The 17,193-nt window shown below is 29.3% G+C and overlaps 1 protein-coding gene across 1 annotated transcript in view; it reads left to right on the top strand.

The window, feature by feature from the left end:
- The first annotated feature begins 12,576 nt into the window (after positions 1 to 12,576).
- The window catches only part of LOC126833752 (lutropin-choriogonadotropic hormone receptor-like), an 82,899-nt gene continuing 78,282 nt past the window's right edge, over positions 12,577 to 17,193 (top strand). Inside the window, exon 1 of the mRNA XM_050565263.1 lies at positions 12,577 to 12,840. The gene's annotated coding sequence lies outside the window, so the exon portion shown is untranslated. The remainder of the gene's footprint in view (positions 12,841 to 17,193) is intronic.

Below are 17,193 nucleotides of genomic sequence, written 5' to 3'. Positions count from 1 at the left end.
CATGACTCATGAGTGATGATTTTATGTCGAATCTTATTTATATTTATTAGCAGTTCACGCAAGACTCTATTTATATACATACATACATATTTATAAATATGTAGCTCATAAGTCATAAACTCATAACGCATACCATACATTTCATTTTGGTTTTACCTCTGTAAAAGTAAAAAAAAAATGATACAAGCAAAAGAAAAACGATTCTTTTTTAAAGCACATAATATAATGTACGTTATAATAAATAATGTAATAGTACATTATAGAAGTGGGTATATGACTGCCGCGTAACTGTAAAATTACCAATTTATTTAAAACGTCTTTACGACATTGCGGTGTTTTAAATCCATATTACAAAATAACAAGTCTCGTTTTTAAAGTTTATATACTCGTATATATAACCATGATAAGCATTAATAGGTCCCTATTCGCCTGAGTAGTTTTCTTTGTCAGCCCGCATTAGACAATTGAATGTCTTATGTCCGTAACCAGAGATGAGCAAAATGGATTACAGTCCGTAATCGATTACAGACGGATTACGGATTACTCGTAATCCACGATTAATAAAAAAACTGGATTACATTTATTTCAGTAATCCTACATTTTTGGATTAAGGATTAAATTTAATCCAGTAATCCTTAGTTAACGGATTACGGATTACATTATTAATCAAATAATCCCTAGTATACGGATTACGGATTACATTATTAATCCAGAATTAAAAAAGTTTGGATTATTTTATTTCAGTAACCCCGAGTTTCGGATTACGGATTTCTTTATTAATCCAGTAATCCCTAGTATACGGATTACGGATTACATTATTAATTTAGGATTTTTGTTTTATTCCAATAACCCAAACTTAAAGATTACTGTTTTTTTTTCATTCCAGTAATCCTAAACATTGTACTTAAATAATATTTTTTTAAAGTTAAAATGTATTTAAATCATTTTTTTCTTTTATGCGGAGCTGGGAGGTATTGTTTTTACAATAATGTGTTTTATTTTTACTAGGAGTAAAACTAAACCGCTGAGCCGTTTTCTTCTGCATACAGAAGTCTAAAGATTTCAAAATTTTAAATGTAAAATGTTAACTTGATTATGGTATGATATCATATTTTTCAGATTATAAAATTAAACAATAATAACAAAATCGTTTATTTAAAACATTTAACAAATTGACAAAAAAGTGTTGTTATATAAAATGTGTTTAAGCTAGATAAACTTGAGCTTTGTTAAAGTACCTACTAGGGCAGAGTATACTAATTAATTATTATTTGTAATCCATAAATCTGCAATTTGAATAACGGATTAATTAAATAATAATCCAGTAATCCGGGATTACTGGATTACTTGTAATCCATGATGGAATAATTGTAATCCGTATTGGATTATTTGTAATCCATAATTTTAATGTATTGGAATAACGGATTATTTTTAATCCAAGTAATCTGGGATTACTGGATTACTTGTAATCCATGATGGAATAATTGTAATCCGTATTGGATTATTTGTAATCCTAAATTTCGATGTATTGGAACAACGGATTAATTGAAAAATAATCCAGTAATCCGGGATTAATAATTTTGCCCATCTCTGTCTGTAACTATAATAACTAGATTTCTTGGTAGAAACCATAAAAAATCGAAAAGCTCTTAAACTTATATATATATATATATATATATATATATTCTAGTAATACATTTATGGTTCTAGGAGTAGATTAGAAAAGAAATCATAACACCACAGTGATCTAGTTAAAAATTAATTAAATATAAAAAAATTAAGTGAAATTAAATAAAAATCTGGAAGTAATAAATACTTAGTACTGTCAGTTTACCGTGAAGACAAATGAAAATTAGATTGGATAAAATGTATTTATTATAATATTAATTTTATCCCAATCTATTATTTGCCTGAAAAATTATTAAATTTTTTCGGCAACCTACTTTACGATTGATTTCATAGTCAATTAAACTGTTCATGTTATTAGCTTCAAGCGTAAGTAAAAACATTTGTCAACTTAAGAGTTAAGGGGAACGGAAATAGCTATTAGTCTAGAAGCAAAAGATACTGTCCTAGTATAATTACTCCTACTACGTGGTTAATATTTCTACAAGAACTTGAATCTTTTTTGTGTTTTTTTTCATAATTAGTTCGTTAATCATCGTTTCTTCCATTGTTCCTATTTCCTTACATGTTTTGTAAGTCTTCTTCTTTTTCAGCTACTATTGTCATATGATCAGCAAACTGTAGCATATCAAATTTTCGTTCATTTATCATTACCCTAAAATGAGTTTTTTTTTTATTATGTGTATGGCTTCTTGAACGTATACATTAAACATATGATGTATGATATAGCGCACCCCTATATTTTTTATGCATGCTTCTCTTCGATTTCGTCTATTCTTATGATAGCTCTAAAGAAAGTATATAGATTTTTTATGACTAGTTACTTATATGTATGAAAGTGTTATAATTGATTAGAAATTGACATAAATAAATATACAACTGGGATTGTCCACAATACGCTGATGACTATACCAGCACAACAATTATTCGTGTACTTTAGGTTTCACATAAAACTTAAGTGAATCAATTTTACATTATACATATTTAATTGTGATTTACCTTTTTACCTAAGTCCAACAGTAAGCATTAAATGATCGTCGTTTATGCCATTAATGCCAAATGGTTATAAATGTACCTACGTACAAAATGAATTCTCAAATTACTTTGAACAACATGAAACATTTAAATTTCAGATAATTTGTTAAAACTTATACCGCAAAAGCAATATAAGGCATAAAAACAAAACGTAAATCAAGTTTTAGAGTAGAAAATCCAATTTGAGAGTATTAAATTAGTGGCGACTTCGTTCAATTCGCTGTCCAGGCGTAAGCAGTGAATAATAGTTTTTTTTTCTTTTAAAATTGAACCACTACAGGTAAAAAACGGGTCACGAGTAAATTACATTCGACCGGTATATTATTTTATTTTTTTTTACTTCTCGACGACGTACTTAGGTCATACGAGTTCGGTTTTAGCCATTTTCGTGGATCGTAACATTAAAATATTATGTAATTTTATAACGCCAACACATGTCGCTAGCTAGATACAATTAGAACAAAAATTGTTACAGTCGCCTGCGAGCAAGTCAATTACAACTTTAAGAGAAAAAACGAAAACATTAAAGTTGATTGTTATTGTGTTGATATATGTATATCATTACAACTACATACTTGCTATAGTATTTTTCGGTATTATATTGGGGATTTTTTTCCCCAACTACCTTAACACCAAAACAGTTTCAGAGAGATCGACTATTTCGAACATAGTGGATGTAATAAGAAATATATGACTCGAAATGCTAATAAAATGCTCATATTATATATGTGACACTGTATAAGATAAATATAACCTATTTAGAGCCCTGTTCGTACCTACTTATATCATAGCTTGAAGATTATTTTTTTTTCTAAGTAACGCTGTATAAAAAAAAATTAAAAATTGTTCGTTTATGTAATTTTTTTTATAGATTTATGCAAAGGTTCACATTTTGCGAATCTCAGAAAACAACCTCGTTAAAGAACAATTTATATTTTTTACGCTAGGAAGAGTTATTTTTTTTCCAGGACAAAGTATAACCTAGTCCATATTGTTAATATTTTTTTTATCAATTCCAACTTTTTTCTACAAATCAAATTTGCATAACATTATACACGTAAGCCAATAATAAAATTGGGTCAGTGCTTATTTACATTTTCAGAAAAGTTGGGAATTCATTGATGTGTAAAACTAATATGAGTATTAGCGTGTCATGAGTGCTATATTGTGTGGTTGGAAATCTATAAAATTCTTTTGACATCATTCCAGTTTCATTTTATTTTTTAAGTTGTGACGTTTAACTTTTTTATAGTACACCTACTGCTAACCAAAATTTGCATTATAGCTGTTGTCAATATTTTTCACACTTATTTGGTTTTTTTTATTTAACATATATTATCAACACAGAACACTATACACAACGATGTAACGACGGACCAAATAAATGTTTTATTTACATTAGGATGATTTGTATTTTTTAACACTTAAAACAATTTTATTAGTAATTTATTTTACTAGTAAATTACTTTATGATAATAGTTATACAGCACATTAAATAAAACGATAAAAATTAAAATGTCATCGATAAAATTATTTTATGTTAAATAATTTTTTTTAATTATTAGTATGCATACTATGAGAAAATATTAGAGAATATATTTGACAAAAACAACAAATTTTCATAAAACAAATTAATGTAATGTACAAAACGTAACACTTATATTTTTGACAATTAAACTACGTAGAATAGTACTTCTTAAAACTTTTTTTTTTTAAATTTATTTAATTTTTTTATTTAGAAAATACACAATCTGTACAGTTTAGCACAATAAGTATAATATGTGATGATAATATTACTGACACTTAAATTTGATAAACTTATTGAAACTAAGAATCTATTCAGAACTCCTCCGCTCTTGAAAAATATTTTATTTGTAACTTCGAGAGTAATAAATTATTAAAAACACACAAAGTCCTGTACAATTTTAAATGTAATACATTTTAAAACAAACTCTAAAACTGTGCATTTCTAATATTAATTTATGTGCATTTTTTTCCCAATTGCCTTTTAATCGACCATAAAATCAATCGTAAAGTAGGTTACCGAAAAAGTTAAAATTTAAAAGACAAAAATGTTTTATTTAAAAAACAAACTAACAGTTTTCAGACAAATGTTAGAATAGATTGGAATAAAATTAAAATTTAGAAGGAAAAAAAATGTTAACCAATCTAACTTTTATTTGTTTTCATGGCAACCGGCCGACTAACCGACTGACGTTTTACTTTCGCTTTAAAGCTTGACGAGCCTTGCATTACAGTTTGCTTTTAATTTAGGTTATCGGTACTTGTCGATAGTAAACAGAGTTATGAGTTCTTACAAATAAAACGAATACATAAACGGATAGAAAACCGTTCGATGGAAGTAAATTTCATCATGACGCTAGTCATGAATATTGTATTCTGATTGATTACAAGTGTTGCACAACAGACGTCCTATAGGGAAAAATACATTGCTTGGGAACTCTGAACAGATGCCGGACCATCCGAGGGGACATACGGTGCTAATGCATAATATTTTGTCGAAATGAGTGGCTCGGTAGAATATTATAATAGGTACCACAAGGGAAATACCGCAGCCGAGTAGTGTTGTTGGTTTTTCAAAAAGCACTTAAGTAGTACAAATAATGTTTGATTGTTTTTGTAATATTATTACTACCAGTTTTGTGACTCATACAATACTCATTGTAACTGGTATAGCCGATTTATTGTAAAAAATATAATGCAATACCAAATAATAATTATAATAATAATAATATATAATTATTGTTAATATTGGTGGAACTAAAGGGGGAATAGGGATATGGGAAACGATAGGGAATCGAAGTATGTCCAGTGTAATTATGAAACAAAGGACAACACATTAGTGATTAGGTCAACTACCCAATAGTACCATATACTGCAGTTTAATTTATTTTATTACATTATCTGTGTGTATTAGAGAAAAATGGTTCTGACTTCTGTCGTTTTAGCCTCCCCTCCCCACTAGTATCTATAGAAGTCAGGAGGGGTTTTTAAACATACAGAGCGTGGTATGGTGAGGGCTTGTCACAATTCATTTAAAGATCAAACGATAGAACGAATCGGATATAAAAATTGTATCCACTTTCCGTTTGTACTACGTGTACTACATGATATGTATATATTTATATATACCGACTCACGTATCTCCGCACTCCACATCTAAACACTATGAATCTTATCAATTTTTTTCACACACGCTCCTCTCTCTCTCATCTCGAATATATACGGTATCGAGTATAAACGTGAACGCCCCGTTTAATGTTCATCTGTGCAACAGTATAACAATTGAATTAAAAAAAAAACGATTGATGGAAAAAAGTAATAATATTTCCAATTTATTTCCATTCGACTAGTGAAGTCAAACGACCTCCTACCACCGCGACAGCTAAATATTTCGAACAATATAATAAATATCTATAAAATCAGAATGTTTTTTTAAAATTTTATATTCACACTATACAGCACAGTAATTAATTTGTGATTAGATATTTTATAAATATTAATAGATTTTTGTATCATTTTGTTTGGAATATCAGTAATAGTGTATACAACTGTCAGCTTGGGCATTTGTATCAGTATAATGGTTCAGTGACACTATGTTATGAAACAAATAGATTAGACAACTTGACTTTTTATATGTGTTCGAACATTAAATGCTTAGCTAACCCCCATATAGTATATAAAAATGTATGGCCTATACATTTATACTGCTTGTAATTGCTTTGAAAAACTTACTATAAAGGCTAAAATATTTCTGATTTTGGTGAGGCAAGAGTTTTCATTTTTTCACATAAATTGTAATTTCATGTGTTAATCGTTAAGCCATTCTGTTAGACTTACACCTTAAGTACGTTTTACTTGAGTTGTTTGAAAGACTGAAAATCCGTTTTCACTACAGTGTGTTTAAACTACAGTCATAAGTAAAACTACTAGAGAAAACATGAATTCTCTAGATTTGTTTGTTTTGCTACTATTTAAATTAGAATTGTTTTTTTTATCACGTTCCATTTTAATGCTACAAACGAATATATATTAATTTGCATAATGAATATTTAGAAAAATAAATATTTTAGTCATATATTTAATAGGATTCAACGTTTTGGGGTTAAGCAGCTTTCTTCTGGGTTTCTCTCTAGTTAACGGCGAAGAGTTTAAAAACTTGTATATAGTACTTAACTAATAATATTATTCTGAAAGTTTAGAGTTTTTCGTTATTTTAAGACGGTTTTTTTTTTTTTACAAATAATGGATTAAAAAAAACGTATGACTTTAAAACGCCACTACGATACATAGTTAAGAGCAGAAAAATGTCCTATTAAAACAACAAATTATTGAATGGATGTAATGTATGTATATATATTGCGTAATGGTGCATAACATGTTCTTTCTGTTTAAACATCATGGTTGTAAAATAATGTATGGAAGTTTTCATTTGCCAAAACCGAATGTTGTTGTTGTCATTTAATCAAATAAGGATTCAAGGGGAAACCAATATATGTGAATATATTGGATATGTGAAGTGTTGAAATCGCAATAAAATGGAAATGGTTTCTCTGTGAGAAAAAAATAGTATGAGGGTAAAGTTTTTTTTAAAAGTATTTAATTTTTTTTAATACCATATAAGTGTGCCATAAAAATGTACATAAAATAGTTATAACAATAAGTTCGCTTCTATTTACGTTATATTATTAGACCGTAAAAGTAAGGCACATTCAATCTTTAAGTTTTCGTGGAGCTTTCTTGACTACTCTACATTTTCGTGGTTACATGTGCAGATTAAGTACACGCCAAACAAATGTTTTGTAGAATTAATTGTGGATCCTAAATTTTGCGCGTTAAAATAAAAATGTTAATAACCTTCTATGAAACTAAAGTGGGGTCGTTAGATCTTTTCATCTATCATGTTTTCATGTTAATTAAAAATGTATAGTATCCAATTTGTTTATTGTATTTTTTGTATACAGAATGTAAATATAGTTTAGAAGAAAAACAACTTTATGTGCATATTCAAGCCAGCAGTGGTACTTTTAGTGTTGACAGAATTTGGATGTGTAAGCTATTTTTCAACATTTCAGTTGAGTTTTCTCGTCTGCAGTTGTCTATGTAGAAACGGTAAGGTCATAAGGGCTAGAGAGGGTAAGTTAATTTAAGGTTAGGTTAGGTTAACTTGTGTGATGTTGAGTCTCGATTATACAAGATTATTATTTATAAAATATAAAATCGTAGATAACCGTGACTAAAATTAAACATTATATGGACCAGCTTAGAGTAAATGGTATCCATATTATAATTTTATATCAAAGTATGAATAATACCGTAGTTTTTTGGAAAAATCATTGTTCTAAATTAAAAATATCTTTAACATTTTCGGGTGTCGAATTTGATTAATTTCAGTATATTTTGTCGCCATACCCTTTCAGCTTGCCGTACCCGTCACCAGGTAAAACCAGCTTGAAATTTACATAATATTAATGTACGTATAATGTGTAACTATAGCTACGGTAAGGATAATGTACGTATAATGTGTATTGGCAGTATTTTGTTTTGCCAAGAGGCAAGACGCATTATGACGGCGTACGCTAAAATATGATTATACCTACACACCTTAATACGACCATGCGAATATGGAAATCACGCGATTTGTCGTATTATGAATGGAAAATGTACTTAGAACCTGCACCTAGAAATTATTTTTATGATTATTTAATGTTGAGATGATTTAACAATACACGGAAAAAATATAAAGACATCTACAGCGCCATATTTTGGAGAGTAATCAAGATAAAATAAAATTTGTTTTGTTTGTTCATGCAACTTTGTTTGTAGAATCCGAATACAAAAATAACTAAAAATACCCACTTGTTGAGTTGTTACAGTTTTGATCTAGGTGTGCGATATATTTCGTCAAATTCCATTGAAATCGTAAGGAGAAGCTGAAAAAATTCTTTAGATTATATGTTTAAAAAAAAACACGAATTTAATGCTTAGTAGTATTAGGACAAAAATCCAAATCGAGTATTTGTTCAAGTACGTGTAAACATATTAAAACATGACCAAAAGGAGAATCGGATTTTAACACAAAGGACTTGTCCTCTGGCAAGCACGTCTATGCTATATCGACGTGATAATCGTTTCGCTTGGCATTAACAGGATTTTATCAACAGAAGGAAATTGAATTTACTCTACTTTTTTTGCCAACTAATTCAATTTAGTTTTGATTGACTTAATAAAAAGCCGTTAAAAATAAAATATTTTACACAAGAGTCTACATTTTGTTTATTAGCTGTAATATACACAATACGTAAAAGAAGAGACACACTATTAAAATGAGTTGTTGGTTTAACGTATTTTTAAGGCATACACGAAAACTCAGAAAACCAAGTAAGACCAAGTGGAGTAGTTGTAACAAAAGGGAATAGATGGAATACAAAATGGTTTACAAACGTAAATGTCTTTCATTTCAGAAAAATGATGATTGTTAAAACTGTTTCCCGGGAAAAATAAGTACCATTTAAATAATACAAATATTATTTCAAACCCCTGATTAAATATAGTCAAACTATATTATCGTCTTCATTCTTAGGACTTAGCCCATTAGAAAAATATGATAAATCCACAAAGGAGATAATATTATTACACTAGCACCGTTTTGCTCTGCTAATGTGAAATCGAGTGTTGGAAAGGTCCGGCTGTGCCAAAAATATGGATACCACTAATTCATGTTCGACCATATTATTATAAAAATAAATATTACCTTCATCCCTGTGCCAAAAGCATAGTAATAATCGTCAGTCTGGCACGCGTGCACGACATGGATCTTTATGTATAATCGTGGTTACAATAACGAGGAACCGAGTTTTTCCAACCGTACGACAAATATCGTTACCATAGATAATGTTAATATTAGTTCTAACTAGCTTATTAAAAACTCATTACCGTAATAATTACTACATGAAAATTTATCACCAACTGCTGAGTCCGGGCAACCGTGTTGACATTACTTGAGTTTTGTAAACGACCATCGCTGCTATTAAGACGAGTGAACTTTTTGACTTAAATAGATGGCCAGACTCGTTGTGTGTACTGAAAGAACACCTAACAAGTACCGTTGTTAGTTATTACAAAAACAAAATTGGACACAAACACTACTAATATGAATAAGTGGATAAAAAATAGCAAGGCATTTTTTTTGAGAAAAAATTATATTTGATAGTTTTATTACTCGTCGACAAATAATTGTTTCGCCACAATCCATGAAATATTAATTTTAAACCAGATTAAGGTCTTTTTACTATAATATCACTAACCTGGGCCTAGATTTTTATAAGTTATAAATATTTAAAAACAAATTGCAATTAAAACTTCAAAGTCCATATTTATTTTTCGTGTAAAAACCACTTAAGTGTTTTATAAAATACAAAGTCTAAGCTTATAAAATTTAATATTCACCATAATGTTCTATTCATTAAAAAATTATCATTATCATTAAATATAATTTACATTAAAAACAAGGATTTCTTACCAGAATTAACAGCCAATAAACTTTTTTTGCACCTACTCACCAATATAGTTACATAAATTTGCAAAAAAAAAACCAATTATTTAGTATAAAAAAAAGCTAGTTCTTATATAGATATGTCGTATTAAAATTATTTCTTTTTGTATGTGTACAATACACCATTGTTAAAAAAATATATGGTGTCTTGTACACATGCAAAAAGAAATAATTTTAATACGACATATCTATAACTTATAAGTCTTATAAGTTATACATAACCTGAAAAAGAATAGGTATCCGGTGAGTTTAAATAATATTGTTTGTTTACTTATTTTATAAATAAATAATATTATGATTTAAAGGTGTTTTAATGTAGTACGTTTGAACACAATATCGTTTACTCAAAGTGTGTATAGATATTTATTTACAACACTAAATTGATCGAAATTGATAATTAAAAGAAGAACATTAATGGAAGTTTTCGAATTTAAAGTATAGTGGTATAGGATTACGTTTATGATGGATTTACATGAAAGCCGTTTGAGAGGAATTTGTGCAGTGCAGATAATGCAGTAACATAACATTTAAAGAAAAAAGTTAACAACCGAACACCGCAGTTATTCATAATAATGGTGCAAGGAGTGAAGTCAGACTTTGTCTCAGGAAGTAAATGTACTTTGGTATGGTGAAGTCCAAACATTGCATAAATTTATTTTCCCGTGCGCGTTGTCAAACAGTTTTTAATGATTAAATTTCGATGATCATTAATTTTATCTACATTTACATTGTAATGCAATATGTTTAGATATATTATGTGTACGTACAGTGATTAATTCTGTTTGCGGTTTGTGTATGTATTCTATAATATGTGTTTGTATAATACATTTCATGTCACACAACAAGTTATCGATTGGCACGATGCAAGATTTTTATTCTCTCCGCAAGCGTGTGCAATTTTTCAGCTCGCAGCATCTTTCGCAGATATTTGAAAAGGGAAAATAATATATGTAGCATAACATTTATTAACTTAAAAATTGCAATGGCAATGAAGAAAAAACCATTCCCATAGTTCTTTATGATGGACCGGGTGAGTATTTGAAAATGGAGTCCAGGCTAGTCTACGCTCGTCAATTTCTGTAAAAAATAATTTGTAGCACTATTTCAGAAATTTTATTTAAAAATAATATTTAATTCCCTCCAATTTTATCACGGGAGTGCAAAATTATAATTTCCCTTATATGTATGTCCCACGGCGTGTTAGAAAACATAAAAACTTTTTTTGTGTATAATTACCTATAGTGAAAGAATAAGCATTATTTTTTATTATAACTTCTTAGTATGTTGATGTTTCTATTTCGTTAAAAAGCGTCCAATTTACTGGTAAACAAACATTGATCCATCGATCACGATTTATCCATTCGCTGTAGATATATTACAAGAAGAAATAGCTGTCAAGCTAGCTCAAAAAAGTCTATTGTGGTTAAACAGTTCAAACGTAAAAAATAATAATATTAATAGACACATTGTTGTAAAAACCATTACCAACTACAGCTGTTCGCACAAATTCAAATAACACTTCTTTAAACAATCTATACAGGTAATCTGTTAGATGAAAATGGTTTTGATTAAAAAAATAATACTCTTTCGGATAACGCATTTCAGATTTTGGTGTAGAATTAATAACCGATCTAAAACGATTCGTGTCGAAAAAGTTGCATTTAAGGGGATAACGACCGGAAACGGAGTGGAGATAACGGCTTTTGTAATGGTTCCTAGTAATTGTAAACGTTTTTCGTTTTAGTTAAATTTTCCGTTTTCCAGATCACTGATGAGCCATAGAGCATAAATCTAGGAGTTTTTCGCAGTTACACAGTCCGCAGTCGTTTAATTTTCTATTTTTATTAATTTATGAACTAAAATGTGTATAAATAAAAAAAAAACACTTTGTTTACATTCAATGACGTTTTTTTTTAAAAACATTATTTATGATTTATTAACATAAAATCGTAAAAAGGGGGAGGTAAAATAAAACAGTTTTATCCTCTCCGCGAAAACGGCACTTTACTGCCAAACCATTATATTTCAATAGGAAACTTTTTATCAAACATACATTTCGCTTTCATAATAACCGTAACCGTGTAGTGAAAACAAAACCCTTTTGGTAACTCTGCGGCCGAGCCATTCGCGACACATACGGTACTATAACAGTGTCTCTGTGTATGCACATGACTGCATCGGTTTTTTACCTATATAATAAGTAGTTGGACATGGTTGTGGGCGGATGAATTTTATCGCCGTTGTTGGTTTTTCGTACGCGCCGAGGGCAAAGCTCGAGGCTTACCGCGGCGTTGGACCTGGGCCGTGCCCGTGAAAATTCGCCGCAGTCGTGCCACGCGTTCAGGACGACTAACACGTTTGGCCTCCACGACGTCGGCCGGTCCCAACAGTATCGACTTGCGTGTCTTGCCGGACGTGCTATTTTGGCATTTACAGTGTAGATTGTATTGCAACAGAAGTGCACCGTGAAGTCTTAAAGGGGCGAAAATTACAACCGCGACATGACGGCAAAACCAAAAAGGACTCCATTCGGTTTGTGCGCGTTAACACCTATCATCTGATTAGTCCACCCGACAGTAAACATATAAACACTCCCGCGACAGGTATGTTTTTTTGAAATACGAATGACTTGCTCAGAAATTTGTTTATTTTCGTTTTCCAAAAAAATAAATATAACGAGCCCCGGCTGTACAGGTTGTTTGTGAGGAGAACTCTGTATAGGAAAAATCAAAAACTGATCAACTAATCTTCTAAGAGGATGCCATACCCCTTAAGTATTTATTAAGGGCACTGATGTAAGTAATTTTTGCCAAAATTCCTTTTTTAAAAAAAACCGGCTACTTTTATTACTCGTAATACTGTAACTCGAAACTTTTAACTAATATTATAAACAAAAAAATGAACTGTTTTTAAAACGCAGTAACACCATGTTAAGTATTTTTAGACTCACTGTCATGCAAAAAAAATAAATATAAATAAATATACGACTGTGTTAATTGTCGCTACTTGAATATTTTAATATCTGTCTAATATTTGGAAAAAAAAAATATTTTACAGTATACGAATTGAATGGTACAACCGTACAGAAGAATTATTTTTATAATAAAATACTCGAAAGGGTTCGATGCGATACACTTAGGCATCCGATCAGCAAAAAAAAGTAGCAATAATCATTGTAGCGACCTGTGCTTATAAACAGGGATTAATAGAAGTTGAAAATACAATTGAATTTTGACTCGGAGGATAAAACTCCAAAGGTATTTTATTATTTAGTGACTTTCTTTTCCTGGTAGAAATGTCAAATTAACTTAAAAATTAAAAAAATATTCAGTATTTTTAATTTACCGTATAGATTTGAAAGTAAATTAATTTAATAATTTTAGTAGATCATCGTTGTAGTTGTGAACCATCAGAATTTGAAAATACTTTGAGCATATTAAATTAAGTTATAATCATTCATAAGTTATTATGATCGATATATCATAGGACGAGAAGTGCTGTTAATTTTTTTTACAAACTATTATATTTACTTTTTAATATTTTTAATAGGTATATTTGTATTATAAATATAGACCGATTTAGTCGCGAAAATATTTTTTTATCACAATACAGCTTTTTTTCTTGTTTGAATGGGATGTAGTGTATCAGTAAACTTAGGCAATAATTTAAAATTATGGACTATTAGAAATAATGATACTTAACGGCTCAGTTCAGTAGTTTTTCACATAAATACAAGTTAAGGTACAAATTCGCGACTCTGTTAAATATAATATTGCTACACAAAGTTTAATACATTTTTTTATGTATCTAAAAATATTTAAGACAGCACATGGCTTTAAACGTTCAATTTTTATTGGTTTTCATCGATGTAATTGACTTTTAAACTATTATGTTATTATACTAGTTGTAGAGTGCATTTATGTATATTATACATTCATAATATACACAAAGTACTACACAAAATAACATTTCGTCTCTTGATTTTATCATCTTTTTGAATAAGTTAACTCTAATCTGAAACATCACTGGGGAGCTGTACAAAAATAACACGGGTCAAAATTAAAATATTTATTTGTTTTTTCAATATTAAGAACAGTTAGCACAGGTGTCACCTATGTAGTACATACAATATTTTTATGACTTCCACTACATAAAAAATTAAATTGTCAACATTATAGCTTGTAAGTTTTATTTTATCTTACATTTATAAACACTTCTACGTATATGTTGAAAGTTTAAAGAAATACAAATTTGTAGGTTGTATGAAATATAGATAGCTAAAAAAGTTTATATATTACCCGTATTACACCAATGTATAAATTGTGTATACTATATTTTGAAATTCTTAAAATCTTTACTGAGAAATGTCTAAAAGTAACAAGTTTTTTAGTTAGATTTTTTAGCCTTACCATAATAATTTGTTTCAAAAATAAAACAATTTCTATTTATGATATTAAAATGAACAGTTTTTTGGTAATTTAACTTTCGAATACTTAATCAGTACGATAAACTATAATATTATGTATGTACATATTATATATGTGTTAAACATATGTCTTTCAGCGTTTTCATTCATCCATAAAATATTTGTTATGTTAATTTTTTTTACTGAATGAAAACAAAATTTAAAACGATAATTCATTTTTTGTAGGTTATATTATCATCACGTACGCACTGAAATCAATTGTTATTATTGTACTCATTAACATTTTATTAAGGTTTTCTACGATACTGAAGGGTATGACACGTGTAAAATACAAAATTATGTATCCGGTGTTGGTCGTAATAATTATTTACAGTACAAAGTATACAAAAATCAATACGTATATACAAATTACCAATAAATAAAACTAGCTTTTTAATGTGAGTTATTTTAAAATAAAGAACATATTTTGCTGTTAGTATCATTTAGTGATAACATAGAAATATATTATGTTTGTAATGTTGGAAGTCTAAATGTATTGTGAAAATCTCTGGATGTTAATAATCATTGCATATATATATATATACATAAACATGCATAATATATATATGTTTTGTTTGGAAACAATTATTATTTACTCTTCAAGTATATTTTTAGTTGGTTGCTTGTCAACGAATTATAAGTATATGTTTTCCCCCTACAAAATTAGTTTTATTATAATTAAGTATTATTAACTATTACTAACTATTTATTACACCGTTTTCGCATATCAATATCTGTATTGTTCATACACCTGTTCTAAATTACTTTAGCCAACTACTAGTGCTGTATTCCAATTATTAATATAATCAATTATTTATGGATAACACGGGTAACTGTATCTGTCTATTCGATATGTGATGATTTATCACTATTGGTGAAGGATAATACAAGCTTGACCACTGTTAGCACATATACGTTAATATATGTACATATATATATGTACGTTAATAGGTTTTACAATATTTAGATTAAATAAGAATACTAAATTAAGTATGATATCAGTGAAAATACTACTAAAATCCATAATATGAAATATGAGGTCAATAGTCGGGGCTCGGATTTTGAAATTAATCAATAAAAACAATAAAACAACCTAAAATTTGAAAGAGGTGTAACTGAATGGCGTTATGCAGAAAGCAGTCATCCCACAAATTGGTGTTTGGAAACAATTTGATGTTTTACAAATATGGTTTTTAACTCGTCACTGGTCGCGTGGGGTATGAACGTACCCTAGTCACATTTAGTCACACTGTGATTCCGGTAAGAAATGTACGCCGGTCACACTTTATTTAAGTACGACTAGTAACGGGCTAATGAAATTCATATAGTTCTATTAGTTTTTGAAACATTGATAAATAGCGCCACAATTAAAATGTTTTAATTGCATTTTGCAAAAAAACATCTTGTATCAAGTATAGTAGCACAATATTTTTGTGGGATGAATGCTTTCTGCATAACGCCTTCAACTGTAGTTGTTATTTGGATTCTTTTTAATATTGTGTAGATGGTTGTATATTATGTGTGTATCAGAGTTGTAAATAAAGGGAGAGTTATGAGGGAACAACACCATTCACTACATAGGCCATTTTTATTACTCAAAATACCATATAGGGATGCACTTAAAGCCTCCAACGGGTATTTTCGTAATAATGCCACAACGTTTTTATTTTGACCTTTCCGGGGCAAACGTTGATATTGTAGACCAAATTTTCAGTTTTAATCAAACGTTGACTGTGCGTGAAATCCAGTGAACATAATCCGATTTCAACGGAAAATCTCCTTCGTGGGAAATTATATGGCTGGTTGATTGTAGTCGTTATACCGATTAGGGTATTATTGCAAGCCACCAAGGACGTATTTCGGACTACACTGGAACAGACACGATCATTAGAATATTATACCGATTACCGTTTAGAAGGGTTAAACTAAAAATATTATTATTATTATTATACAAATCGGCGAGATACTCTTTAAATTATTAATGCCGTCAGCGTTATTCCATTCACGTTTTTTTTTTTATTAACTATGAAAGTACAGCAATATTGTATTAAATGACGAGTAAAGGCTTGACATTATTGGAAAATATATATATATATATATATATATATATTTTTTACACCTCCGTCGAAAGAGAACCCAAACGATGCATCGTATCCGTTTGATTTGTAATTTAAATATATTATTGAAGTTGTTAATAATATTGTATCTTGTTTACTTACAACCCTTTTGGCAATAATAACACCCAGTGCACAATCGTTTAAGGGCCGTAGGTGAGTTGCGGCCCGAAGTGTTGTTTACGATGACGGAGACCGATAAATTACGTTTACGGTGATTTATTTACCCTTTAAAGTGATCCATTCAACACCTAGGGTTAATTAATTTTTTAATTTTTATTTTTTGTAGTGATTTAATATATTGTGTTTTTGGAGTTCAAAAGTTGGGACGGGAAAAGAAGTGCAGTTAAGTCACGCGCGCAGATTAAAATAATACT

Source organism: Adelges cooleyi, unplaced genomic scaffold (assembly GCF_023614345.1).
Source record: "Adelges cooleyi isolate 19-005CV unplaced genomic scaffold, UGA_ACOO_1.1 ACOO_flye_CR_arks_rails_tigmint_CR_PRNA_2, whole genome shotgun sequence".
Classification (NCBI taxonomy): Eukaryota; Metazoa; Arthropoda; class Insecta; order Hemiptera; family Adelgidae; genus Adelges; species Adelges cooleyi.
This window is presented reverse-complemented; position numbering and strand designations above follow the sequence as displayed.